At 44.2% G+C, this 23505-nt stretch overlaps 41 non-coding genes across 41 annotated transcripts; all 41 read right to left on the bottom strand.

Annotated features, from left to right (window-relative positions):
* Nucleotides 1–97: 97 nt before the first annotated feature.
* Nucleotides 98–169, bottom strand: trnag-ucc (transfer RNA glycine (anticodon UCC)). Its single transcript has one exon. It is a non-coding gene; the product is annotated as a tRNA-Gly (tRNA).
* Nucleotides 170–678: 509 nt separating this feature from the next.
* trnag-ucc (transfer RNA glycine (anticodon UCC)) lies at nucleotides 679–750 on the bottom strand. The gene has a single exon. It is a non-coding gene; the product is annotated as a tRNA-Gly (tRNA).
* Nucleotides 751–1259: 509 nt separating this feature from the next.
* trnag-ucc (transfer RNA glycine (anticodon UCC)) lies at nucleotides 1260–1331 on the bottom strand. Its single transcript has one exon. It is a non-coding gene; the product is annotated as a tRNA-Gly (tRNA).
* Nucleotides 1332–1840: 509 nt separating this feature from the next.
* On the bottom strand, nucleotides 1841–1912 carry trnag-ucc (transfer RNA glycine (anticodon UCC)). The gene has a single exon. It is a non-coding gene; the product is annotated as a tRNA-Gly (tRNA).
* A 509-nt stretch (nucleotides 1913–2421) lies between these two features.
* trnag-ucc (transfer RNA glycine (anticodon UCC)) lies at nucleotides 2422–2493 on the bottom strand. The gene has a single exon. It is a non-coding gene; the product is annotated as a tRNA-Gly (tRNA).
* A 509-nt stretch (nucleotides 2494–3002) lies between these two features.
* trnag-ucc (transfer RNA glycine (anticodon UCC)) lies at nucleotides 3003–3074 on the bottom strand. Its single transcript has one exon. It is a non-coding gene; the product is annotated as a tRNA-Gly (tRNA).
* Nucleotides 3075–3583: 509 nt separating this feature from the next.
* On the bottom strand, nucleotides 3584–3655 carry trnag-ucc (transfer RNA glycine (anticodon UCC)). The gene has a single exon. It is a non-coding gene; the product is annotated as a tRNA-Gly (tRNA).
* A 509-nt stretch (nucleotides 3656–4164) lies between these two features.
* On the bottom strand, nucleotides 4165–4236 carry trnag-ucc (transfer RNA glycine (anticodon UCC)). Its single transcript has one exon. It is a non-coding gene; the product is annotated as a tRNA-Gly (tRNA).
* Nucleotides 4237–4745: 509 nt separating this feature from the next.
* On the bottom strand, nucleotides 4746–4817 carry trnag-ucc (transfer RNA glycine (anticodon UCC)). Its single transcript has one exon. It is a non-coding gene; the product is annotated as a tRNA-Gly (tRNA).
* A 509-nt stretch (nucleotides 4818–5326) lies between these two features.
* trnag-ucc (transfer RNA glycine (anticodon UCC)) lies at nucleotides 5327–5398 on the bottom strand. The gene has a single exon. It is a non-coding gene; the product is annotated as a tRNA-Gly (tRNA).
* Nucleotides 5399–5907: 509 nt separating this feature from the next.
* trnag-ucc (transfer RNA glycine (anticodon UCC)) lies at nucleotides 5908–5979 on the bottom strand. The gene has a single exon. It is a non-coding gene; the product is annotated as a tRNA-Gly (tRNA).
* A 509-nt stretch (nucleotides 5980–6488) lies between these two features.
* On the bottom strand, nucleotides 6489–6560 carry trnag-ucc (transfer RNA glycine (anticodon UCC)). Its single transcript has one exon. It is a non-coding gene; the product is annotated as a tRNA-Gly (tRNA).
* Nucleotides 6561–7069: 509 nt separating this feature from the next.
* On the bottom strand, nucleotides 7070–7141 carry trnag-ucc (transfer RNA glycine (anticodon UCC)). Its single transcript has one exon. It is a non-coding gene; the product is annotated as a tRNA-Gly (tRNA).
* Nucleotides 7142–7650: 509 nt separating this feature from the next.
* On the bottom strand, nucleotides 7651–7722 carry trnag-ucc (transfer RNA glycine (anticodon UCC)). Its single transcript has one exon. It is a non-coding gene; the product is annotated as a tRNA-Gly (tRNA).
* A 508-nt stretch (nucleotides 7723–8230) lies between these two features.
* trnag-ucc (transfer RNA glycine (anticodon UCC)) lies at nucleotides 8231–8302 on the bottom strand. Its single transcript has one exon. It is a non-coding gene; the product is annotated as a tRNA-Gly (tRNA).
* A 509-nt stretch (nucleotides 8303–8811) lies between these two features.
* Nucleotides 8812–8883, bottom strand: trnag-ucc (transfer RNA glycine (anticodon UCC)). Its single transcript has one exon. It is a non-coding gene; the product is annotated as a tRNA-Gly (tRNA).
* A 509-nt stretch (nucleotides 8884–9392) lies between these two features.
* Nucleotides 9393–9464, bottom strand: trnag-ucc (transfer RNA glycine (anticodon UCC)). Its single transcript has one exon. It is a non-coding gene; the product is annotated as a tRNA-Gly (tRNA).
* A 509-nt stretch (nucleotides 9465–9973) lies between these two features.
* Nucleotides 9974–10045, bottom strand: trnag-ucc (transfer RNA glycine (anticodon UCC)). Its single transcript has one exon. It is a non-coding gene; the product is annotated as a tRNA-Gly (tRNA).
* A 509-nt stretch (nucleotides 10046–10554) lies between these two features.
* On the bottom strand, nucleotides 10555–10626 carry trnag-ucc (transfer RNA glycine (anticodon UCC)). Its single transcript has one exon. It is a non-coding gene; the product is annotated as a tRNA-Gly (tRNA).
* Nucleotides 10627–11135: 509 nt separating this feature from the next.
* Nucleotides 11136–11207, bottom strand: trnag-ucc (transfer RNA glycine (anticodon UCC)). Its single transcript has one exon. It is a non-coding gene; the product is annotated as a tRNA-Gly (tRNA).
* A 509-nt stretch (nucleotides 11208–11716) lies between these two features.
* trnag-ucc (transfer RNA glycine (anticodon UCC)) lies at nucleotides 11717–11788 on the bottom strand. Its single transcript has one exon. It is a non-coding gene; the product is annotated as a tRNA-Gly (tRNA).
* Nucleotides 11789–12297: 509 nt separating this feature from the next.
* On the bottom strand, nucleotides 12298–12369 carry trnag-ucc (transfer RNA glycine (anticodon UCC)). Its single transcript has one exon. It is a non-coding gene; the product is annotated as a tRNA-Gly (tRNA).
* Nucleotides 12370–12878: 509 nt separating this feature from the next.
* trnag-ucc (transfer RNA glycine (anticodon UCC)) lies at nucleotides 12879–12950 on the bottom strand. Its single transcript has one exon. It is a non-coding gene; the product is annotated as a tRNA-Gly (tRNA).
* Nucleotides 12951–13459: 509 nt separating this feature from the next.
* Nucleotides 13460–13531, bottom strand: trnag-ucc (transfer RNA glycine (anticodon UCC)). Its single transcript has one exon. It is a non-coding gene; the product is annotated as a tRNA-Gly (tRNA).
* Nucleotides 13532–14040: 509 nt separating this feature from the next.
* Nucleotides 14041–14112, bottom strand: trnag-ucc (transfer RNA glycine (anticodon UCC)). Its single transcript has one exon. It is a non-coding gene; the product is annotated as a tRNA-Gly (tRNA).
* Nucleotides 14113–14621: 509 nt separating this feature from the next.
* Nucleotides 14622–14693, bottom strand: trnag-ucc (transfer RNA glycine (anticodon UCC)). Its single transcript has one exon. It is a non-coding gene; the product is annotated as a tRNA-Gly (tRNA).
* A 509-nt stretch (nucleotides 14694–15202) lies between these two features.
* trnag-ucc (transfer RNA glycine (anticodon UCC)) lies at nucleotides 15203–15274 on the bottom strand. Its single transcript has one exon. It is a non-coding gene; the product is annotated as a tRNA-Gly (tRNA).
* Nucleotides 15275–15783: 509 nt separating this feature from the next.
* Nucleotides 15784–15855, bottom strand: trnag-ucc (transfer RNA glycine (anticodon UCC)). Its single transcript has one exon. It is a non-coding gene; the product is annotated as a tRNA-Gly (tRNA).
* Nucleotides 15856–16364: 509 nt separating this feature from the next.
* trnag-ucc (transfer RNA glycine (anticodon UCC)) lies at nucleotides 16365–16436 on the bottom strand. The gene has a single exon. It is a non-coding gene; the product is annotated as a tRNA-Gly (tRNA).
* A 509-nt stretch (nucleotides 16437–16945) lies between these two features.
* Nucleotides 16946–17017, bottom strand: trnag-ucc (transfer RNA glycine (anticodon UCC)). Its single transcript has one exon. It is a non-coding gene; the product is annotated as a tRNA-Gly (tRNA).
* A 509-nt stretch (nucleotides 17018–17526) lies between these two features.
* On the bottom strand, nucleotides 17527–17598 carry trnag-ucc (transfer RNA glycine (anticodon UCC)). Its single transcript has one exon. It is a non-coding gene; the product is annotated as a tRNA-Gly (tRNA).
* Nucleotides 17599–18107: 509 nt separating this feature from the next.
* Nucleotides 18108–18179, bottom strand: trnag-ucc (transfer RNA glycine (anticodon UCC)). The gene has a single exon. It is a non-coding gene; the product is annotated as a tRNA-Gly (tRNA).
* Nucleotides 18180–18688: 509 nt separating this feature from the next.
* trnag-ucc (transfer RNA glycine (anticodon UCC)) lies at nucleotides 18689–18760 on the bottom strand. Its single transcript has one exon. It is a non-coding gene; the product is annotated as a tRNA-Gly (tRNA).
* Nucleotides 18761–19269: 509 nt separating this feature from the next.
* Nucleotides 19270–19341, bottom strand: trnag-ucc (transfer RNA glycine (anticodon UCC)). Its single transcript has one exon. It is a non-coding gene; the product is annotated as a tRNA-Gly (tRNA).
* Nucleotides 19342–19850: 509 nt separating this feature from the next.
* On the bottom strand, nucleotides 19851–19922 carry trnag-ucc (transfer RNA glycine (anticodon UCC)). Its single transcript has one exon. It is a non-coding gene; the product is annotated as a tRNA-Gly (tRNA).
* Nucleotides 19923–20431: 509 nt separating this feature from the next.
* On the bottom strand, nucleotides 20432–20503 carry trnag-ucc (transfer RNA glycine (anticodon UCC)). Its single transcript has one exon. It is a non-coding gene; the product is annotated as a tRNA-Gly (tRNA).
* A 509-nt stretch (nucleotides 20504–21012) lies between these two features.
* Nucleotides 21013–21084, bottom strand: trnag-ucc (transfer RNA glycine (anticodon UCC)). Its single transcript has one exon. It is a non-coding gene; the product is annotated as a tRNA-Gly (tRNA).
* A 509-nt stretch (nucleotides 21085–21593) lies between these two features.
* trnag-ucc (transfer RNA glycine (anticodon UCC)) lies at nucleotides 21594–21665 on the bottom strand. Its single transcript has one exon. It is a non-coding gene; the product is annotated as a tRNA-Gly (tRNA).
* Nucleotides 21666–22174: 509 nt separating this feature from the next.
* trnag-ucc (transfer RNA glycine (anticodon UCC)) lies at nucleotides 22175–22246 on the bottom strand. The gene has a single exon. It is a non-coding gene; the product is annotated as a tRNA-Gly (tRNA).
* Nucleotides 22247–22755: 509 nt separating this feature from the next.
* Nucleotides 22756–22827, bottom strand: trnag-ucc (transfer RNA glycine (anticodon UCC)). Its single transcript has one exon. It is a non-coding gene; the product is annotated as a tRNA-Gly (tRNA).
* Nucleotides 22828–23336: 509 nt separating this feature from the next.
* trnag-ucc (transfer RNA glycine (anticodon UCC)) lies at nucleotides 23337–23408 on the bottom strand. Its single transcript has one exon. It is a non-coding gene; the product is annotated as a tRNA-Gly (tRNA).
* Nucleotides 23409–23505: the final 97 nt, after the last annotated feature.

Here is a 23505-nt window from a genome sequence, read left to right as displayed (position 1 = left end):
CAAACAGTATGTAGAAGGGGTGGTTGTGTTGTCATGAAACACAGACACAGTGAGGGGCTGTCGCACGTGGTCAACTGGAGGATTCAAACAGCCTCTATGCGATGGCCGGGAATCGAACCCGGGTCAACTGCTTGGAAGGCAGCTATGCTTACCACTATACCACCATCGCTTGACATGTACTGCAGAGGTCAGGCTTTAGGAAAGCGAGTCATAGAATTGAATCATGTTGAGTTTATGATCACCAGTTTAGAAGCACAATAGTACAACTTTGCCACACTGCCAATAAATTGAGTATGACTCTGCAGAGGTAAGGAACTTGGTAAAGTAAGGCTCAGTTGGGATGTTACGGTACTATACATTAAAATCAGCACTGTAAAAACTGCAATGTGAAAGTAGATGGACCCCAAGATATTTAAACTTCCCTCCTCCAGTAAGAAGCAAAGTACAGTTTTCAATGGTGTCGCAGTGCAAAGCCCAGTGAAATCGTGTTTGCGCTTAGAATACAGACACAGCATTGACTGTACTTAAGAAAGGTCTTGGTGGCTTGTAGCAAAAGCCCTACGGTTTGCAATCACTCTAGTCAAACAGTATGTAGAAGGGGTGGTTGTGTTGTCATGAAACACAGACACAGTGAGGGGCTGTCACATGTGGTCAACTGGAGGATTCAAACAGCCTCTATGCGACGGCCGGGAATCGAACCCGGGTCAGCTGCTTGGAAGGCAGCTATGCTTACCACTATACCACCATCGCTTGACATGTACTGCAGAGGTCAGGCTTTAGGAAAGCGAGTCATAGAATTGAATCATGTTGAGTTTATGATCACCAGTTTAGAAGCACAATAGTACAACTTTGCCACACTGCCAATAAATTGAGTATGACTCTGCAGAGGTAAGGAACTTGGTAAAGTAAGGCTCAGTTGGGATGTTACGGTACTATACATTAAAATCAGCACTGTAAAAACTGCAATGTGAAAGTAGATGGACCCCAAGATATTTAAACTTCCCTCCTCCAGTAAGAAGCAAAGTACAGTTTTCAATGGTGTCGCAGTGCAAAGCCCAGTGAAATCGTGTTTGCGCTTAGAATACAGACACAGCATTGACTGTACTTAAGAAAGGTCTTGGTGGCTTGTAGCAAAAGCCCTACGGTTTGCAATCACTCTAGTCAAACAGTATGTAGAAGGGGTGGTTGTGTTGTCATGAAACACAGACACAGTGAGGGGCTGTCGCACGTGGTCAACTGGAGGATTCAAACAGCCTCTATGCGATGGCCGGGAATCGAACCCGGGTCAACTGCTTGGAAGGCAGCTATGCTTACCACTATACCACCATCGCTTGACATGTACTGCAGAAGTCAGGCTTTAGGAAAGCGAGTCATAGAATTGAATCATGTTGAGTTTATGATCACCAGTTTAGAAGCACAATAGTACAACTTTGCCACACTGCCAATAAATTGAGTATGACTCTGCAGAGGTAAGGAACTTGGTAAAGTAAGGCTCAGTTGGGATGTTACGGTACTATACATTAAAATCAGCACTGTAAAAACTGCAATGTGAAAGTAGATGGACCCCAAGATATTTAAACTTCCCTCCTCCAGTAAGAAGCAAAGTACAGTTTTCAATGGTGTCGCAGTGCAAAGCCTAGTGAAATCGTGTTTGCGCTTAGAATACAGACACAGCATTGACTGTACTTAAGAAAGGTCTTGGTGGCTTGTAGCAAAAGCCCTACGGTTTGCAATCACTCTAGTCAAACAGTATGTAGAAGGGGTGGTTGTGTTGTCATGAAACACAGACACAGTGAGGACCTGTCGCACGTGGTCAACTGGAGGATTCAAACAGCCTCTATGCGATGGCCGGGAATCGAACCCGGGTCAACTGCTTGGAAGGCAGCTATGCTTACCACTATACCACCATCGCTTGACATGTACTGCAGAGGTCAGGCTTTAGGAAAGCGAGTCATAGAATTGAATCATGTTGAGTTTATGATCACCAGTTTAGAAGCACAATAGTACAACTTTGCCACACTGCCAATAAATTGAGGATGACTCTGCAGAGGTAAGGAACTTGGTAAAGTAAGGCTCAGTTGGGATGTTACGGTACTATACATTAAAATCAGCACTGTAAAAACTGCAATGTGAAAGTAGATGGACCCCAAGATATTTAAACTTCCCTCCTCCAGTAAGAAGCAAAGTACAGTTTTCAATGGTGTCGCAGTGCAAAGCCCAGTGAAATCGTGTTTGCGCTTAGAATACAGACACAGCATTGACTGTACTTAAGAAAGGTCTTGGTGGCTTGTAGCAAAAGCCCTACGGTTTGCAATCACTCTAGTCAAACAGTATGTAGAAGGGGTGGTTGTGTTGTCATGAAACACAGACACAGTGAGGACCTGTCGCACGTGGTCAACTGGAGGATTCAAACAGCCTCTATGGGACGGCCGGGAATCGAACCCGGGTCAACTGCTTGGAAGGCAGCTATGCTTACCACTATACCACCATCGCTTTACATGTACTGCAGAGGTCAGGCTTTAGGAAAGCGAGTCATAGAATTGAATCATGTTGAGTTTATGATCACCAGTTTAGAAGCACAATAGTACAACTTTGCCACACTGCCAATAAATTGAGTATGACTCTGCAGAGGTAAGGAACTTGGTAAAGTAAGGCTCAGTTGGGATGTTACGGTACTATACATTAAAATCAGCACTGTAAAAACTGCAATGTGAAAGTAGATGGACCCCAAGATATTTAAACTTCCCTCCTCCAGTAAGAAGCAAAGTACAGTTTTCAATGGTGTCGCAGTGCAAAGCCCAGTGAAATCGTGTTTGCGCTTAGAATACAGACACAGCATTGACTGTACTTAAGAAAGGTCTTGGTGGCTTGTAGCAAAAGCCCTACGGTTTGCAATCACTCTAGTCAAACAGTATGTAGAAGGGGTGGTTGTGTTGTCATGAAACACAGACACAGTGAGGACCTGTCGCACGTGGTCAACTGGAGGATGCAAACAGCCTCTATGCGATGGCCGGGAATCGAACCCGGGTCAACTGCTTGGAAGGCAGCTATGCTTACCACTATACCACCATCGCTTGACATGTACTGCAGAAGTCAGGCTTTAGGAAAGCGAGTCATAGAATTGAATCATGTTGAGTTTATGATCACCAGTTTAGAAGCACAATAGTACAACTTTGCCACACTGCCAATAAATTGAGTATGACTCTGCAGAGGTAAGGAACTTGGTAAAGTAAGGCTCAGTTGGGATGTTACGGTACTATACATTAAAATCAGCACTGTAAAAACTGCAATGTGAAAGTAGATGGACCCCAAGATATTTAAACTTCCCTCCTCCAGTAAGAAGCAAAGTACAGATTTCAATGGTGTCGCAGTGCAAAGCCCAGTGAAATTGTGTTTGCGCTTAGAATACAGACACAGCATTGACTGTACTTAAGAAAGGTCTTGGTGGCTTGTAGCAAAAGCCCTACGGTTTGCAATCACTCTAGTCAAACAGTATGTAGAAGGGGTGGTTGTGTTGTCATGAAACACAGACACAGTGAGGACCTGTCGCACGTGGTCAACTGGAGGATTCAAACAGCCTCTATGGGACGGCCGGGAATCGAACCCGGGTCAACTGCTTGGAAGGCAGCTATGCTTACCACTATACCACCATCGCTTTACATGTACTGCAGAGGTCAGGCTTTAGGAAAGCGAGTCATAGAATTGAATCATGTTGAGTTTATGATCACCAGTTTAGAAGCACAATAGTACAACTTTGCCACACTGCCAATAAATTGAGTATGACTCTGCAGAGGTAAGGAACTTGGTAAAGTAAGGCTCAGTTGGGATGTTACGGTACTATACATTAAAATCAGCACTGTAAAAACTGCAATGTGAAAGTAGATGGACCCCAAGATATTTAAACTTCCCTCCTCCAGTAAGAAGCAAAGTACAGTTTTCAATGGTGTCGCAGTGCAAAGCCCAGTGAAATCGTGTTTGCGCTTAGAATACAGACACAGCATTGACTGTACTTAAGAAAGGTCTTGGTGGCTTGTAGCAAAAGCCCTACGGTTTGCAATCACTCTAGTCAAACAGTATGTAGAAGGGGTGGTTGTGTTGTCATGAAACACAGACACAGTGAGGGGCTGTCGCACGGTGTCAACTGGAGGATTCAAACAGCCTCTATGCGATGGCCGGGAATCGAACCCGGGTCAACTGCTTGGAAGGCAGCTATGCTTACCACTATACCACCATCGCTTGACATGTACTGCAGAAGTCAGGCTTTAGGAAAGCGAGTCATAGAATTGAATCATGTTGAGTTTATGATCACCAGTTTAGAAGCACAATAGTACAACTTTGCCACACTGCCAATAAATTGAGTATGACTCTGCAGAGGTAAGGAACTTGGTAAAGTAAGGCTCAGTTGGGATGTTACGGTACTATACATTAAAATCAGCACTGTAAAAACTGCAATGTGAAAGTAGATGGACCCCAAGATATTTAAACTTCCCTCCTCCAGTAAGAAGCAAAGTACAGTTTTCAATGGTGTCGCAGTGCAAAGCCCAGTGAAATCGTGTTTGCGCTTAGAATACAGACACAGCATTGACTGTACTTAAGAAAGGTCTTGGTGGCTTGTAGCAAAAGCCCTACGGTTTGCAATCACTCTAGTCAAACAGTATGTAGAAGGGGTGGTTGTGTTGTCATGAAACACAGACACAGTGAGGACCTGTCGCACGTGGTCAACTGGAGGATTCAAACAGCCTCTATGCGATGGCCGGGAATCGAACCCGGGTCAACTGCTTGGAAGGCAGCTATGCTTACCACTATACCACCATCGCTTGACATGTACTGCAGAGGTCAGGCTTTAGGAAAGCGAGTCATAGAATTGAATCATGTTGAGTTTATGATCACCAGTTTAGAAGCACAATAGTACAACTTTGCCACACTGCCAATAAATTGAGTATGACTCTGCAGAGGTAAGGAACTTGGTAAAGTAAGGCTCAGTTGGGATGTTACGGTACTATACATTAAAATCAGCACTGTAAAAACTGCAATGTGAAAGTAGATGGACCCCAAGATATTTAAACTTCCCTCCTCCAGTAAGAAGCAAAGTACAGTTTTCAATGGTGTCGCAGTGCAAAGCCCAGTGAAATCGTGTTTGCGCTTAGAATACAGACACAGCATTGACTGTACTTAAGAAAGGTCTTGGTGGCTTGTAGCAAAAGCCCTACGGTTTGCAATCACTCTAGTCAAACAGTATGTAGAAGGGGTGGTTGTGTTGTCATGAAACACAGACACAGTGAGGGGCTGTCGCACGTGGTCAACTGGAGGATTCAATCAGCCTCTATGCGATGGCCGGGAATCGAACCCGGGTCAACTGCTTGGAAGGCAGCTATGCTTACCACTATACCACCATCGCTTGACATGTACTGCAGAAGTCAGGCTTTAGGAAAGCGAGTCATAGAATTGAATCATGTTGAGTTTATGATCACCAGTTTAGAAGCACAATAGTACAACTTTGCCACACTGCCAATAAATTGAGTATGACTCTGCAGAGGTAAGGAACTTGGTAAAGTAAGGCTCAGTTGGGATGTTACGGTACTATACATTAAAATCAGCACTGTAAAAACTGCAATGTGAAAGTAGATGGACCCCAAGATATTTAAACTTCCCTCCTCCAGTAAGAAGCAAAGTACAGTTTTCAATGGTGTCGCAGTGCAAAGCCCAGTGAAATCGTGTTTGCGCTTAGAATACAGACACAGCATTGACTGTACTTAAGAAAGGTCTTGGTGGCTTGTAGCAAAAGCCCTACGGTTTGCAATCACTCTAGTCAAACAGTATGTAGAAGGGGTGGTTGTGTTGTCATGAAACACAGACACAGTGAGGACCTGTCGCACGTGGTCAACTGGAGGATTCAAACAGCCTCTATGCGATGGCCGGGAATCGAACCCGGGTCAACTGCTTGGAAGGCAGCTATGCTTACCACTATACCACCATCGCTTGACATGTACTGCAGAGGTCAGGCTTTAGGAAAGCGAGTCATAGAATTGAATCATGTTGAGTTTATGATCACCAGTTTAGAAGCACAATAGTACAACTTTGCCACACTGCCAATAAATTGAGGATGACTCTGCAGAGGTAAGGAACTTGGTAAAGTAAGGCTCAGTTGGGATGTTACGGTACTATACATTAAAATCAGCACTGTAAAAACTGCAATGTGAAAGTAGATGGACCCCAAGATATTTAAACTTCCCTCCTCCAGTAAGAAGCAAAGTACAGTTTTCAATGGTGTCGCAGTGCAAAGCCCAGTGAAATCGTGTTTGCGCTTAGAATACAGACACAGCATTGACTGTACTTAAGAAAGGTCTTGGTGGCTTGTAGCAAAAGCCCTACGGTTTGCAATCACTCTAGTCAAACAGTATGTAGAAGGGGTGGTTGTGTTGTCATGAAACACAGACACAGTGAGGACCTGTCGCACGTGGTCAACTGGAGGATTCAAACAGCCTCTATGGGACGGCCGGGAATCGAACCCGGGTCAACTGCTTGGAAGGCAGCTATGCTTACCACTATACCACCATCGCTTTACATGTACTGCAGAGGTCAGGCTTTAGGAAAGCGAGTCATAGAATTGAATCATGTTGAGTTTATGATCACCAGTTTAGAAGCACAATAGTACAACTTTGCCACACTGCCAATAAATTGAGTATGACTCTGCAGAGGTAAGGAACTTGGTAAAGTAAGGCTCAGTTGGGATGTTACGGTACTATACATTAAAATCAGCACTGTAAAAACTGCAATGTGAAAGTAGATGGACCCCAAGATATTTAAACTTCCCTCCTCCAGTAAGAAGCAAAGTACAGTTTTCAATGGTGTCGCAGTGCAAAGCCCAGTGAAATCGTGTTTGCGCTTAGAATACAGACACAGCATTGACTGTACTTAAGAAAGGTCTTGGTGGCTTGTAGCAAAAGCCCTACGGTTTGCAATCACTCTAGTCAAACAGTATGTAGAAGGGGTGGTTGTGTTGTCATGAAACACAGACACAGTGAGGACCTGTCGCACGTGGTCAACTGGAGGATGCAAACAGCCTCTATGCGATGGCCGGGAATCGAACCCGGGTCAACTGCTTGGAAGGCAGCTATGCTTACCACTATACCACCATCGCTTGACATGTACTGCAGAAGTCAGGCTTTAGGAAAGCGAGTCATAGAATTGAATCATGTTGAGTTTATGATCACCAGTTTAGAAGCACAATAGTACAACTTTGCCACACTGCCAATAAATTGAGTATGACTCTGCAGAGGTAAGGAACTTGGTAAAGTAAGGCTCAGTTGGGATGTTACGGTACTATACATTAAAATCAGCACTGTAAAAACTGCAATGTGAAAGTAGATGGACCCCAAGATATTTAAACTTCCCTCCTCCAGTAAGAAGCAAAGTACAGTTTTCAATGGTGTCGCAGTGCAAAGCCCAGTGAAATCGTGTTTGCGCTTAGAATACAGACACAGCATTGACTGTACTTAAGAAAGGTCTTGGTGGCTTGTAGCAAAAGCCCTACGGTTTGCAATCACTCTAGTCAAACAGTATGTAGAAGGGGTGGTTGTGTTGTCATGAAACACAGACACAGTGAGGGGCTGTCGCACGGTGTCAACTGGAAGATTCAAACAGCCTCTATGCGATGGCCGGGAATCGAACCCGGGTCAACTGCTTGGAAGGCAGCTATGCTTACCACTATACCACCATCGCTTGACATGTACTGCAGAAGTCAGGCTTTAGGAAAGCGAGTCATAGAATTGAATCATGTTGAGTTTATGATCACCAGTTTAGAAGCACAATAGTACAACTTTGCCACACTGCCAATAAATTGAGTATGACTCTGCAGAGGTAAGGAACTTGGTAAAGTAAGGCTCAGTTGGGATGTTACGGTACTATACATTAAAATCAGCACTGTAAAAACTGCAATGTGAAAGTAGATGGACCCCAAGATATTTAAACTTCCCTCCTCCAGTAAGAAGCAAAGTACAGTTTTCAATGGTGTCGCAGTGCAAAGCCCAGTGAAATCGTGTTTGCGCTTAGAATACAGACACAGCATTGACTGTACTTAAGAAAGGTCTTGGTGGCTTGTAGCAAAAGCCTACGGTTTGCAATCACTCTAGTCAAACAGTATGTAGAAGGGGTGGTTGTGTTGTCATGAAACACAGACACAGTGAGGACCTGTCGCACGTGGTCAACTGGAGGATTCAAACAGCCTCTATGGGACGGCCGGGAATCGAACCCGGGTCAACTGCTTGGAAGGCAGCTATGCTTACCACTATACCACCATCGCTTGACATGTACTGCAGAGGTCAGGCTTTAGGAAAGCGAGTCATAGAATTGAATCATGTTGAGTTTATGATCACCAGTTTAGAAGCACAATAGTACAACTTTGCCACACTGCCAATAAATTGAGTATGACTCTGCAGAGGTAAGGAACTTGGTAAAGTAAGGCTCAGTTGGGATGTTACGGTACTATACATTAAAATCAGCACTGTAAAAACTGCAATGTGAAAGTAGATGGACCCCAAGATATTTAAACTTCCCTCCTCCAGTAAGAAGCAAAGTACAGTTTTCAATGGTGTCGCAGTGCAAAGCCCAGTGAAATCGTGTTTGCGCTTAGAATACAGACACAGCATTGACTGTACTTAAGAAAGGTCTTGGTGGCTTGTAGCAAAAGCCCTACGGTTTGCAATCACTCTAGTCAAACAGTATGTAGAAGGGGTGGTTGTGTTGTCATGAAACACAGACACAGTGAGGGGCTGTCGCACGTGGTCAACTGGAGGATTCAAACAGCCTCTATGCGATGGCCGGGAATCGAACCCGGGTCAACTGCTTGGAAGGCAGCTATGCTTACCACTATACCACCATCGCTTGACATGTACTGCAGAGGTCAGGCTTTAGGAAAGCGAGTCATAGAATTGAATCATGTTGAGTTTATGATCACCAGTTTAGAAGCACAATAGTACAACTTTGCCACACTGCCAATAAATTGAGTATGACTCTGCAGAGGTAAGGAACTTGGTAAAGTAAGGCTCAGTTGGGATGTTACGGTACTATACATTAAAATCAGCACTGTAAAAACTGCAATGTGAAAGTAGATGGACCCCAAGATATTTAAACTTCCCTCCTCCAGTAAGAAGCAAAGTACAGTTTTCAATGGTGTCGCAGTGCAAAGCCCAGTGAAATCGTGTTTGCGCTTAGAATACAGACACAGCATTGACTGTACTTAAGAAAGGTCTTGGTGGCTTGTAGCAAAAGCCCTACGGTTTGCAATCACTCTAGTCAAACAGTATGTAGAAGGGGTGGTTGTGTTGTCATGAAACACAGACACAGTGAGGGGCTGTCACATGTGGTCAACTGGAGGATTCAAACAGCCTCTATGCGACGGCCGGGAATCGAACCCGGGTCAGCTGCTTGGAAGGCAGCTATGCTTACCACTATACCACCATCGCTTGACATGTACTGCAGAGGTCAGGCTTTAGGAAAGCGAGTCATAGAATTGAATCATGTTGAGTTTATGATCACCAGTTTAGAAGCACAATAGTACAACTTTGCCACACTGCCAATAAATTGAGTATGACTCTGCAGAGGTAAGGAACTTGGTAAAGTAAGGCTCAGTTGGGATGTTACGGTACTATACATTAAAATCAGCACTGTAAAAACTGCAATGTGAAAGTAGATGGACCCCAAGATATTTAAACTTCCCTCCTCCAGTAAGAAGCAAAGTACAGTTTTCAATGGTGTCGCAGTGCAAAGCCCAGTGAAATCGTGTTTGCGCTTAGAATACAGACACAGCATTGACTGTACTTAAGAAAGGTCTTGGTGGCTTGTAGCAAAAGCCCTACGGTTTGCAATCACTCTAGTCAAACAGTATGTAGAAGGGGTGGTTGTGTTGTCATGAAACACAGACACAGTGAGGGGCTGTCGCACGTGGTCAACTGGAGGATTCAAACAGCCTCTATGCGATGGCCGGGAATCGAACCCGGGTCAACTGCTTGGAAGGCAGCTATGCTTACCACTATACCACCATCGCTTGACATGTACTGCAGAAGTCAGGCTTTAGGAAAGCGAGTCATAGAATTGAATCATGTTGAGTTTATGATCACCAGTTTAGAAGCACAATAGTACAACTTTGCCACACTGCCAATAAATTGAGTATGACTCTGCAGAGGTAAGGAACTTGGTAAAGTAAGGCTCAGTTGGGATGTTACGGTACTATACATTAAAATCAGCACTGTAAAAACTGCAATGTGAAAGTAGATGGACCCCAAGATATTTAAACTTCCCTCCTCCAGTAAGAAGCAAAGTACAGTTTTCAATGGTGTCGCAGTGCAAAGCCTAGTGAAATCGTGTTTGCGCTTAGAATACAGACACAGCATTGACTGTACTTAAGAAAGGTCTTGGTGGCTTGTAGCAAAAGCCCTACGGTTTGCAATCACTCTAGTCAAACAGTATGTAGAAGGGGTGGTTGTGTTGTCATGAAACACAGACACAGTGAGGACCTGTCGCACGTGGTCAACTGGAGGATTCAAACAGCCTCTATGCGATGGCCGGGAATCGAACCCGGGTCAACTGCTTGGAAGGCAGCTATGCTTACCACTATACCACCATCGCTTGACATGTACTGCAGAAGTCAGGCTTTAGGAAAGCGAGTCATAGAATTGAATCATGTTGAGTTTATGATCACCAGTTTAGAAGCACAATAGTACAACTTTGCCACACTGCCAATAAATTGAGTATGACTCTGCAGAGGTAAGGAACTTGGTAAAGTAAGGCTCAGTTGGGATGTTACGGTACTATACATTAAAATCAGCACTGTAAAAACTGCAATGTGAAAGTAGATGGACCCCAAGATATTTAAACTTCCCTCCTCCAGTAAGAAGCAAAGTACAGATTTCAATGGTGTCGCAGTGCAAAGCCCAGTGAAATTGTGTTTGCGCTTAGAATACAGACACAGCATTGACTGTACTTAAGAAAGGTCTTGGTGGCTTGTAGCAAAAGCCCTACGGTTTGCAATCACTCTAGTCAAACAGTATGTAGAAGGGGTGGTTGTGTTGTCATGAAACACAGACACAGTGAGGACCTGTCGCACGTGGTCAACTGGAGGATTCAAACAGCCTCTATGGGACGGCCGGGAATCGAACCCGGGTCAACTGCTTGGAAGGCAGCTATGCTTACCACTATACCACCATCGCTTTACATGTACTGCAGAGGTCAGGCTTTAGGAAAGCGAGTCATAGAATTGAATCATGTTGAGTTTATGATCACCAGTTTAGAAGCACAATAGTACAACTTTGCCACACTGCCAATAAATTGAGTATGACTCTGCAGAGGTAAGGAACTTGGTAAAGTAAGGCTCAGTTGGGATGTTACGGTACTATACATTAAAATCAGCACTGTAAAAACTGCAATGTGAAAGTAGATGGACCCCAAGATATTTAAACTTCCCTCCTCCAGTAAGAAGCAAAGTACAGTTTTCAATGGTGTCGCAGTGCAAAGCCCAGTGAAATCGTGTTTGCGCTTAGAATACAGACACAGCATTGACTGTACTTAAGAAAGGTCTTGGTGGCTTGTAGCAAAAGCCCTACGGTTTGCAATCACTCTAGTCAAACAGTATGTAGAAGGGGTGGTTGTGTTGTCATGAAACACAGACACAGTGAGGGGCTGTCGCACGGTGTCAACTGGAGGATTCAAACAGCCTCTATGCGATGGCCGGGAATCGAACCCGGGTCAACTGCTTGGAAGGCAGCTATGCTTACCACTATACCACCATCGCTTGACATGTACTGCAGAAGTCAGGCTTTAGGAAAGCGAGTCATAGAATTGAATCATGTTGAGTTTATGATCACCAGTTTAGAAGCACAATAGTACAACTTTGCCACACTGCCAATAAATTGAGTATGACTCTGCAGAGGTAAGGAACTTGGTAAAGTAAGGCTCAGTTGGGATGTTACGGTACTATACATTAAAATCAGCACTGTAAAAACTGCAATGTGAAAGTAGATGGACCCCAAGATATTTAAACTTCCCTCCTCCAGTAAGAAGCAAAGTACAGTTTTCAATGGTGTCGCAGTGCAAAGCCCAGTGAAATCGTGTTTGCGCTTAGAATACAGACACAGCATTGACTGTACTTAAGAAAGGTCTTGGTGGCTTGTAGCAAAAGCCCTACGGTTTGCAATCACTCTAGTCAAACAGTATGTAGAAGGGGTGGTTGTGTTGTCATGAAACACAGACACAGTGAGGACCTGTCGCACGTGGTCAACTGGAGGATTCAAACAGCCTCTATGCGATGGCCGGGAATCGAACCCGGGTCAACTGCTTGGAAGGCAGCTATGCTTACCACTATACCACCATCGCTTGACATGTACTGCAGAGGTCAGGCTTTAGGAAAGCGAGTCATAGAATTGAATCATGTTGAGTTTATGATCACCAGTTTAGAAGCACAATAGTACAACTTTGCCACACTGCCAATAAATTGAGTATGACTCTGCAGAGGTAAGGAACTTGGTAAAGTAAGGCTCAGTTGGGATGTTACGGTACTATACATTAAAATCAGCACTGTAAAAACTGCAATGTGAAAGTAGATGGACCCCAAGATATTTAAACTTCCCTCCTCCAGTAAGAAGCAAAGTACAGTTTTCAATGGTGTCGCAGTGCAAAGCCCAGTGAAATCGTGTTTGCGCTTAGAATACAGACACAGCATTGACTGTACTTAAGAAAGGTCTTGGTGGCTTGTAGCAAAAGCCCTACGGTTTGCAATCACTCTAGTCAAACAGTATGTAGAAGGGGTGGTTGTGTTGTCATGAAACACAGACACAGTGAGGGGCTGTCGCACGTGGTCAACTGGAGGATTCAATCAGCCTCTATGCGATGGCCGGGAATCGAACCCGGGTCAACTGCTTGGAAGGCAGCTATGCTTACCACTATACCACCATCGCTTGACATGTACTGCAGAAGTCAGGCTTTAGGAAAGCGAGTCATAGAATTGAATCATGTTGAGTTTATGATCACCAGTTTAGAAGCACAATAGTACAACTTTGCCACACTGCCAATAAATTGAGTATGACTCTGCAGAGGTAAGGAACTTGGTAAAGTAAGGCTCAGTTGGGATGTTACGGTACTATACATTAAAATCAGCACTGTAAAAACTGCAATGTGAAAGTAGATGGACCCCAAGATATTTAAACTTCCCTCCTCCAGTAAGAAGCAAAGTACAGTTTTCAATGGTGTCGCAGTGCAAAGCCCAGTGAAATCGTGTTTGCGCTTAGAATACAGACACAGCATTGACTGTACTTAAGAAAGGTCTTGGTGGCTTGTAGCAAAAGCCCTACGGTTTGCAATCACTCTAGTCAAACAGTATGTAGAAGGGGTGGTTGTGTTGTCATGAAACACAGACACAGTGAGGACCTGTCGCACGTGGTCAACTGGAGGATTCAATCAGCCTCTATGCGATGGCCGGGAATCGAACCCGGGTCAACTGCTTGGAAGGCAGCTATGCTTACCACTATACCACCATCGCTTGACATGTACTGCAGAAGTCAGGCTTTAGGAAAGCGAGTCATAGAATTGAATCATGTTGAGTTTATGATCACCAGTTTAGAAGCACAATAGTACAACTTTGCCACACTGCCAATAAATTGAGTATGACTCTGCAGAGGTAAGGAACTTGGTAAAGTAAGGCTCAGTTGGGATGTTACGGTACTATACATTAAAATCAGCACTGTAAAAACTGCAATGTGAAAGTAGATGGACCCCAAGATATTTAAACTTCCCTCCTCCAGTAAGAAGCAAAGTACAGTTTTCAATGGTGTCGCAGTGCAAAGCCCAGTGAAATCGTGTTTGCGCTTAGAATACAGACACAGCATTGACTGTACTTAAGAAAGGTCTTGGTGGCTTGTAGCAAAAGCCCTACGGTTTGCAATCACTCTAGTCAAACAGTATGTAGAAGGGGTGGTTGTGTTGTCATGAAACACAGACACAGTGAGGACCTGTCGCACGTGGTCAACTGGAGGATTCAAACAGCCTCTATGCGATGGCCGGGAATCGAACCCGGGTCAACTGCTTGGAAGGCAGCTATGCTTACCACTATACCACCATCGCTTGACATGTACTGCAGAGGTCAGGCTTTAGGAAAGCGAGTCATAGAATTGAATCATGTTGAGTTTATGATCACCAGTTTAGAAGCACAATAGTACAACTTTGCCACACTGCCAATAAATTGAGGATGACTCTGCAGAGGTAAGGAACTTGGTAAAGTAAGGCTCAGTTGGGATGTTACGGTACTATACATTAAAATCAGCACTGTAAAAACTGCAATGTGAAAGTAGATGGACCCCAAGATATTTAAACTTCCCTCCTCCAGTAAGAAGCAAAGTACAGTTTTCAATGGTGTCGCAGTGCAAAGCCCAGTGAAATCGTGTTTGCGCTTAGAATACAGACACAGCATTGACTGTACTTAAGAAAGGTCTTGGTGGCTTGTAGCAAAAGCCCTACGGTTTGCAATCACTCTAGTCAAACAGTATGTAGAAGGGGTGGTTGTGTTGTCATGAAACACAGACACAGTGAGGACCTGTCGCACGTGGTCAACTGGAGGATTCAAACAGCCTCTATGGGACGGCCGGGAATCGAACCCGGGTCAACTGCTTGGAAGGCAGCTATGCTTACCACTATACCACCATCGCTTTACATGTACTGCAGAGGTCAGGCTTTAGGAAAGCGAGTCATAGAATTGAATCATGTTGAGTTTATGATCACCAGTTTAGAAGCACAATAGTACAACTTTGCCACACTGCCAATAAATTGAGTATGACTCTGCAGAGGTAAGGAACTTGGTAAAGTAAGGCTCAGTTGGGATGTTACGGTACTATACATTAAAATCAGCACTGTAAAAACTGCAATGTGAAAGTAGATGGACCCCAAGATATTTAAACTTCCCTCCTCCAGTAAGAAGCAAAGTACAGTTTTCAATGGTGTCGCAGTGCAAAGCCCAGTGAAATCGTGTTTGCGCTTAGAATACAGACACAGCATTGACTGTACTTAAGAAAGGTCTTGGTGGCTTGTAGCAAAAGCCCTACGGTTTGCAATCACTCTAGTCAAACAGTATGTAGAAGGGGTGGTTGTGTTGTCATGAAACACAGACACAGTGAGGACCTGTCGCACGTGGTCAACTGGAGGATGCAAACAGCCTCTATGCGATGGCCGGGAATCGAACCCGGGTCAACTGCTTGGAAGGCAGCTATGCTTACCACTATACCACCATCGCTTGACATGTACTGCAGAAGTCAGGCTTTAGGAAAGCGAGTCATAGAATTGAATCATGTTGAGTTTATGATCACCAGTTTAGAAGCACAATAGTACAACTTTGCCACACTGCCAATAAATTGAGTATGACTCTGCAGAGGTAAGGAACTTGGTAAAGTAAGGCTCAGTTGGGATGTTACGGTACTATACATTAAAATCAGCACTGTAAAAACTGCAATGTGAAAGTAGATGGACCCCAAGATATTTAAACTTCCCTCCTCCAGTAAGAAGCAAAGTACAGTTTTCAATGGTGTCGCAGTGCAAAGCCCAGTGAAATCGTGTTTGCGCTTAGAATACAGACACAGCATTGACTGTACTTAAGAAAGGTCTTGGTGGCTTGTAGCAAAAGCCCTACGGTTTGCAATCACTCTAGTCAAACAGTATGTAGAAGGGGTGGTTGTGTTGTCATGAAACACAGACACAGTGAGGGGCTGTCGCACGGTGTCAACTGGAAGATTCAAACAGCCTCTATGCGATGGCCGGGAATCGAACCCGGGTCAACTGCTTGGAAGGCAGCTATGCTTACCACTATACCACCATCGCTTGACATGTACTGCAGAAGTCAGGCTTTAGGAAAGCGAGTCATAGAATTGAATCATGTTGAGTTTATGATCACCAGTTTAGAAGCACAATAGTACAACTTTGCCACACTGCCAATAAATTGAGTATGACTCTGCAGAGGTAAGGAACTTGGTAAAGTAAGGCTCAGTTGGGATGTTACGGTACTATACATTAAAATCAGCACTGTAAAAACTGCAATGTGAAAGTAGATGGACCCCAAGATATTTAAACTTCCCTCCTCCAGTAAGAAGCAAAGTACAGTTTTCAATGGTGTCGCAGTGCAAAGCCCAGTGAAATCGTGTTTGCGCTTAGAATACAGACACAGCATTGACTGTACTTAAGAAAGGTCTTGGTGGCTTGTAGCAAAAGCCCTACGGTTTGCAATCACTCTAGTCAAACAGTATGTAGAAGGGGTGGTTGTGTTGTCATGAAACACAGACACAGTGAGGACCTGTCGCACGTGGTCAACTGGAGGATTCAAACAGCCTCTATGCGATGGCCGGGAATCGAACCCGGGTCAACTGCTTGGAAGGCAGCTATGCTTACCACTATACCACCATCGCTTGACATGTACTGCAGAGGTCAGGCTTTAGGAAAGCGAGTCATAGAATTGAATCATGTTGAGTTTATGATCACCAGTTTAGAAGCACAATAGTACAACTTTGCCACACTGCCAATAAATTGAGGATGACTCTGCAGAGGTAAGGAACTTGGTAAAGTAAGGCTCAGTTGGGATGTTACGGTACTATACATTAAAATCAGCACTGTAAAAACTGCAATGTGAAAGTAGATGGACCCCAAGATATTTAAACTTCCCTCCTCCAGTAAGAAGCAAAGTACAGTTTTCAATGGTGTCGCAGTGCAAAGCCCAGTGAAATCGTGTTTGCGCTTAGAATACAGACACAGCATTGACTGTACTTAAGAAAGGTCTTGGTGGCTTGTAGCAAAAGCCCTACGGTTTGCAATCACTCTAGTCAAACAGTATGTAGAAGGGGTGGTTGTGTTGTCATGAAACACAGACACAGTGAGGGGCTGTCGCACGTGGTCAACTGGAGGATTCAAACAGCCTCTATGCGATGGCCGGGAATCGAACCCGGGTCAACTGCTTGGAAGGCAGCTATGCTTACCACTATACCACCATCGCTTGACATGTACTGCAGAGGTCAGGCTTTAGGAAAGCGAGTCATAGAATTGAATCATGTTGAGTTTATGATCACCAGTTTAGAAGCACAATAGTACAACTTTGCCACACTGCCAATAAATTGAGTATGACTCTGCAGAGGTAAGGAACTTGGTAAAGTAAGGCTCAGTTGGGATGTTACGGTACTATACATTAAAATCAGCACTGTAAAAACTGCAATGTGAAAGTAGATGGACCCCAAGATATTTAAACTTCCCTCCTCCAGTAAGAAGCAAAGTACAGTTTTCAATGGTGTCGCAGTGCAAAGCCCAGTGAAATCGTGTTTGCGCTTAGAAAACAGACACAGCATTGACTGTACTTAAGAAAGGTCTTGGTGGCTTGTAGCAAAAGCCCTACGGTTTGCAATCACTCTAGTCAAACAGTATGTAGAAGGGGTGGTTGTGTTGTCATGAAACACAGACACAGTGAGGACCTGTCGCACATGGTCAACTGGAAGATTCAAACAGCCTCTATGCGATGGCCGGGAATCGAACCCGGGTCAACTGCTTGGAAGGCAGCTATGCTTACCACTATACCACCATCGCTTGACATGTACTGCAGAGGTCAGGCTTTAGGAAAGCGAGTCATAGAATTGAATCATGTTGAGTTTATGATCACCAGTTTAGAAGCACAATAGTACAACTTTGCCACACTGCCAATAAATTGAGTATGACTCTGCAGAGGTAAGGAACTTGGTAAAGTAAGGCTCAGTTGGGATGTTACGGTACTATACATTAAAATCAGCACTGTAAAAACTGCAATGTGAAAGTAGATGGACCCCAAGATATTTAAACTTCCCTCCTCCAGTAAGAAGCAAAGTACAGTTTTCAATGGTGTCGCAGTGCAAAGCCCAGTGAAATCGTGTTTGCGCTTAGAATACAGACACAGCATTGACTGTACTTAAGAAAGGTCTTGGTGGCTTGTAGAAAAAGCCCTACGGTTTGCAATCACTCTAGTCAAATAGTTTGTAGAAGGGGTGGTTGTGTTGTCATGAAACACAGACACAGTGAGGACCTGTCGCACGTGGTCAACTGGAGGATTCAAACAGCCTCTATGCGATGGCCGGGAATCGAACCCGGGTCAACTGCTTGGAAGGCAGCTATGCTTACCACTATACCACCATCGCTTGACATGTACTGCAGAGGTCAGGCTTTAGGAAAGCGAGTCATAGAATTGAATCATGTTGAGTTTATGATCACCAGTTTAGAAGCACAATAGTACAACTTTGCCACACTGCCAATAAATTGAGTATGACTCTGCAGAGGTAAGGAACTTGGTAAAGTAAGGCTCAGTTGGGATGTTACGGTACTATACATTAAAATCAGCACTGTAAAAACTGCAATGTGAAAGTAGATGGACCCCAAGATATTTAAACTTCCCTCCTCCAGTAAGAAGCAAAGTACAGTTTTCAATGGTGTCGCAGTGCAAAGCCCAGTGAAATCGTGTTTGCGCTTAGAATACAGACACAGCATTGACTGTACTTAAGAAAGGTCTTGGTGGCTTGTAGAAAAAGCCCTACGGTTTGCAATCACTCTAGTCAAATAGTTTGTAGAAGGGGTGGTTGTGTTGTCATGAAACACAGACACAGTGAGGACCTGTCGCACGTGGTCAACTGGAGGATTCAAACAGCCTCTATGCGATGGCCGGGAATCGAACCCGGGTCAACTGCTTGGAAGGCAGCTATGCTTACCACTATACCACCATCGCTTGACATGTACTGCAGAGGTCAGGCTTTAGGAAAGCGAGTCATAGAATTGAATCATGTTGAGTTTATGATCACCAGTTTAGAAGCACAATAGTACAACTTTGCCACACTGCCAATAAATTGAGTATGACTCTGCAGAGGTAAGGAACTTGGTAAAGTAAGGCTCAGTTGGGATGTTACGGTACTATACATTAAAATCAGCACTGTAAAAACTGCAATGTGAAAGTAGATGGACCCCAAGATATTTAAACTTCCCTCCTCCAGTAAGAAGCAAAGTACAGTTTTCAATGGTGTCGCAGTGCAAAGCCCAGTGAAATCGTGTTTGCGCTTAGAATACAGACACAGCATTGACTGTACTTAAGAAAGGTCTTGGTGGCTTGTAGCAAAAGCCCTACGGTTTGCAATCACTCTAGTCAAACAGTATGTAGAAGGGGTGGTTGTGTTGTCATGAAACACAGACACAGTGAGGGGCTGTCGCACGGTGTCAACTGGAGGATTCAAACAGCCTCTATGCGATGGCCGGGAATCGAACCCGGGTCAACTGCTTGGAAGGCAGCTATGCTTACCACTATACCACCATCGCTTGACATGTACTGCAGAAGTCAGGCTTTAGGAAAGCGAGTCATAGAATTGAATCATGTTGAGTTTATGATCACCAGTTTAGAAGCACAATAGTACAACTTTGCCACACTGCCAATAAATTGAGTATGACTCTGCAGAGGTAAGGAACTTGGTAAAGTAAGGCTCAGTTGGGATGTTACGGTACTATACATTAAAATCAGCACTGTAAAAACTGCAATGTGAAAGTAGATGGACCCCAAGATATTTAAACTTCCCTCCTCCAGTAAGAAGCAAAGTACAGTTTTCAATGGTGTCGCAGTGCAAAGCCCAGTGAAATCGTGTTTGCGCTTAGAATACAGACACAGCATTGACTGTACTTAAGAAAGGTCTTGGTGGCTTGTAGCAAAAGCCCTACGGTTTGCAATCACTCTAGTCAAACAGTATGTAGAAGGGGTGGTTGTGTTGTCATGAAACACAGACACAGTGAGGACCTGTCGCACGTGGTCAACTGGAGGATTCAAACAGCCTCTATGCGATGGCCGGGAATCGAACCCGGGTCAACTGCTTGGAAGGCAGCTATGCTTACCACTATACCACCATCGCTTGACATGTACTGCAGAGGTCAGGCTTTAGGAAAGCGAGTCATAGAATTGAATCATGTTGAGTTTATGATCACCAGTTTAGAAGCACAATAGTACAACTTTGCCACACTGCCAATAAATTGAGGATGACTCTGCAGAGGTAAGGAACTTGGTAAAGTAAGGCTCAGTTGGGATGTTACGGTACTATACATTAAAATCAGCACTGTAAAAACTGCAATGTGAAAGTAGATGGACCCCAAGATATTTAAACTTCCCTCCTCCAGTAAGAAGCAAAGTACAGTTTTCAATGGTGTCGCAGTGCAAAGCCCAGTGAAATCGTGTTTGCGCTTAGAATACAGACACAGCATTGACTGTACTTAAGAAAGGTCTTGGTGGCTTGTAGCAAAAGCCCTACGGTTTGCAATCACTCTAGTCAAACAGTATGTAGAAGGGGTGGTTGTGTTGTCATGAAACACAGACACAGTGAGGACCTGTCGCACGTGGTCAACTGGAGGATTCAAACAGCCTCTATGCGATGGCCGGGAATCGAACCCGGGTCAACTGCTTGGAAGGCAGCTATGCTTACCACTATACCACCATCGCTTGACATGTACTGCAGAAGTCAGGCTTTAGGAAAGCGAGTCATAGAATTGAATCATGTTGAGTTTATGATCACCAGTTTAGAAGCACAATAGTACAACTTTGCCACACTGCCAATAAATTGAGTATGACTCTGCAGAGGTAAGGAACTTGGTAAAGTAAGGCTCAGTTGGGATGTTACGGTACTATACATTAAAATCAGCACTGTAAAAACTGCAATGTGAAAGTAGATGGACCCCAAGATATTTAAACTTCCCTCCTCCAGTAAGAAGCAAAGTACAGTTTTCAATGGTGTCGCAGTGCAAAGCCCAGTGAAATCGTGTTTGCGCTTAGAATACAGACACAGCATTGACTGTACTTAAGAAAGGTCTTGGTGGCTTGTAGCAAAAGCCCTACGGTTTGCAATCACTCTAGTCAAACAGTATGTAGAAGGGGTGGTTGTGTTGTCATGAAACACAGACACAGTGAGGGGCTGTCGCACGGTGTCAACTGGAGGATTCAAACAGCCTCTATGCGATGGCCGGGAATCGAACCCGGGTCAACTGCTTGGAAGGCAGCTATGCTTACCACTATACCACCATCGCTTGACATGTACTGCAGAAGTCAGGCTTTAGGAAAGCGAGTCATAGAATTGAATCATGTTGAGTTTATGATCACCAGTTTAGAAGCACAATAGTACAACTTTGCCACACTGCCAATAAATTGAGTATGACTCTGCAGAGGTAAGGAACTTGGTAAAGTAAGGCTCAGTTGGGATGTTACGGTACTATACATTAAAATCAGCACTGTAAAAACTGCAATGTGAAAGTAGATGGACCCCAAGATATTTAAACTTCCCTCCTCCAGTAAGAAGCAAAGTACAGTTTTCAATGGTGTCGCAGTGCAAAGCCCAGTGAAATCGTGTTTGCGCTTAGAATACAGACACAGCATTGACTGTACTTAAGAAAGGTCTTGGTGGCTTGTAGCAAAAGCCCTACGGTTTGCAATCACTCTAGTCAAACAGTATGTAGAAGGGGTGGTTGTGTTGTCATGAAACACAGACACAGTGAGGACCTGTCGCACGTGGTCAACTGGAGGATTCAAACAGCCTCTATGCGATGGCCGGGAATCGAACCCGGGTCAACTGCTTGGAAGGCAGCTATGCTTACCACTATACCACCATCGCTTGACATGTACTGCAGAGGTCAGGCTTTAGGAAAGCGAGTCATAGAATTGAATCATGTTGAGTTTATGATCACCAGTTTAGAAGCACAATAGTACAACTTTGCCACACTGCCAATAAATTGAGTATGACTCTGCAGAGGTAAGGAACTTGGTAAAGTAAGGCTCAGTTGGGATGTTACGGTACTATACATTAAAATCAGCACTGTAAAAACTGCAATGTGAAAGTAGATGGACCCCAAGATATTTAAACTTCCCTCCTCCAGTAAGAAGCAAAGTACAGTTTTCAATGGTGTCGCAGTGCAAAGCCCAGTGAAATCGTGTTTGCGCTTAGAATACAGACACAGCATTGACTGTACTTAAGAAAGGTCTTGGTGGCTTGTAGCAAAAGCCCTACGGTTTGCAATCACTCTAGTCAAACAGTATGTAGAAGGGGTGGTTGTGTTGTCATGAAACACAGACACAGTGAGGGGCTGTCGCACGTGGTCAACTGGAGGATTCAATCAGCCTCTATGCGATGGCCGGGAATCGAACCCGGGTCAACTGCTTGGAAGGCAGCTATGCTTACCACTATACCACCATCGCTTGACATGTACTGCAGAAGTCAGGCTTTAGGAAAGCGAGTCATAGAATTGAATCATGTTGAGTTTATGATCACCAGTTTAGAAGCACAATAGTACAACTTTGCCACACTGCCAATAAATTGAGTATGACTCTGCAGAGGTAAGGAACTTGGTAAAGTAAGGCTCAGTTGGGATGTTACGGTACTATACATTAAAATCAGCACTGTAAAAACTGCAATGTGAAAGTAGATGGACCCCAAGATATTTAAACTTCCCTCCTCCAGTAAGAAGCAAAGTACAGTTTTCAATGGTGTCGCAGTGCAAAGCCCAGTGAAATCGTGTTTGCGCTTAGAATACAGACACAGCATTGACTGTACTTAAGAAAGGTCTTGGTGGCTTGTAGCAAAAGCCCTACGGTTTGCAATCACTCTAGTCAAACAGTATGTAGAAGGGGTGGTTGTGTTGTCATGAAACACAGACACAGTGAGGGGCTGTCGCACGTGGTCAACTGGAGGATTCAAACAGCCTCTATGCGATGGCCGGGAATCGAACCCGGGTCAACTGCTTGGAAGGCAGCTATGCTTACCACTATACCACCATCGCTTGACATGTACTGCAGAGGTCAGGCTTTAGGAAAGCGAGTCATAGAATTGAATCATGTTGAGTTTATGATCACCAGTTTAGAAGCACAATAGTACAACTTTGCCACACTGCCAATAAATTGAGTATGACTCTGCAGAGGTAAGGAACTTGGTAAAGTAAGGCTCAGTTGGGATGTTACGGTACTATACATTAAAATCAGCACTGTAAAAACTGCAATGTGAAAGTAGATGGACCCCAAGATATTTAAACTTCCCTCCTCCAGTAAGAAGCAAAGTACAGTTTTCAATGGTGTCGCAGTGCAAAGCCCAGTGAAATCGTGTTTGCGCTTAGAAAACAGACACAGCATTGACTGTACTTAAGAAAGGTCTTGGTGGCTTGTAGCAAAAGCCCTACGGTTTGCAATCACTCTAGTCAAACAGTATGTAGAAGGGGTGGTTGTGTTGTCATGAAACACAGACACAGTGAGGACCTGTCGCACATGGTCAACTGGAAGATTCAAACAGCCTCTATGCGATGGCCGGGAATCGAACCCGGGTCAACTGCTTGGAAGGCAGCTATGCTTACCACTATACCACCATCGCTTGACATGTACTGCAGAGGTCAGGCTTTAGGAAAGCGAGTCATAGAATTGAATCATGTTGAGTTTATGATCACCAGTTTAGAAGCACAATAGTACAA

Source organism: Solea solea, chromosome 3, assembly GCF_958295425.1.
Source record: "Solea solea chromosome 3, fSolSol10.1, whole genome shotgun sequence".
Taxonomy (NCBI): Eukaryota; Metazoa; Chordata; class Actinopteri; order Pleuronectiformes; family Soleidae; genus Solea; species Solea solea.
This window is presented reverse-complemented; position numbering and strand designations above follow the sequence as displayed.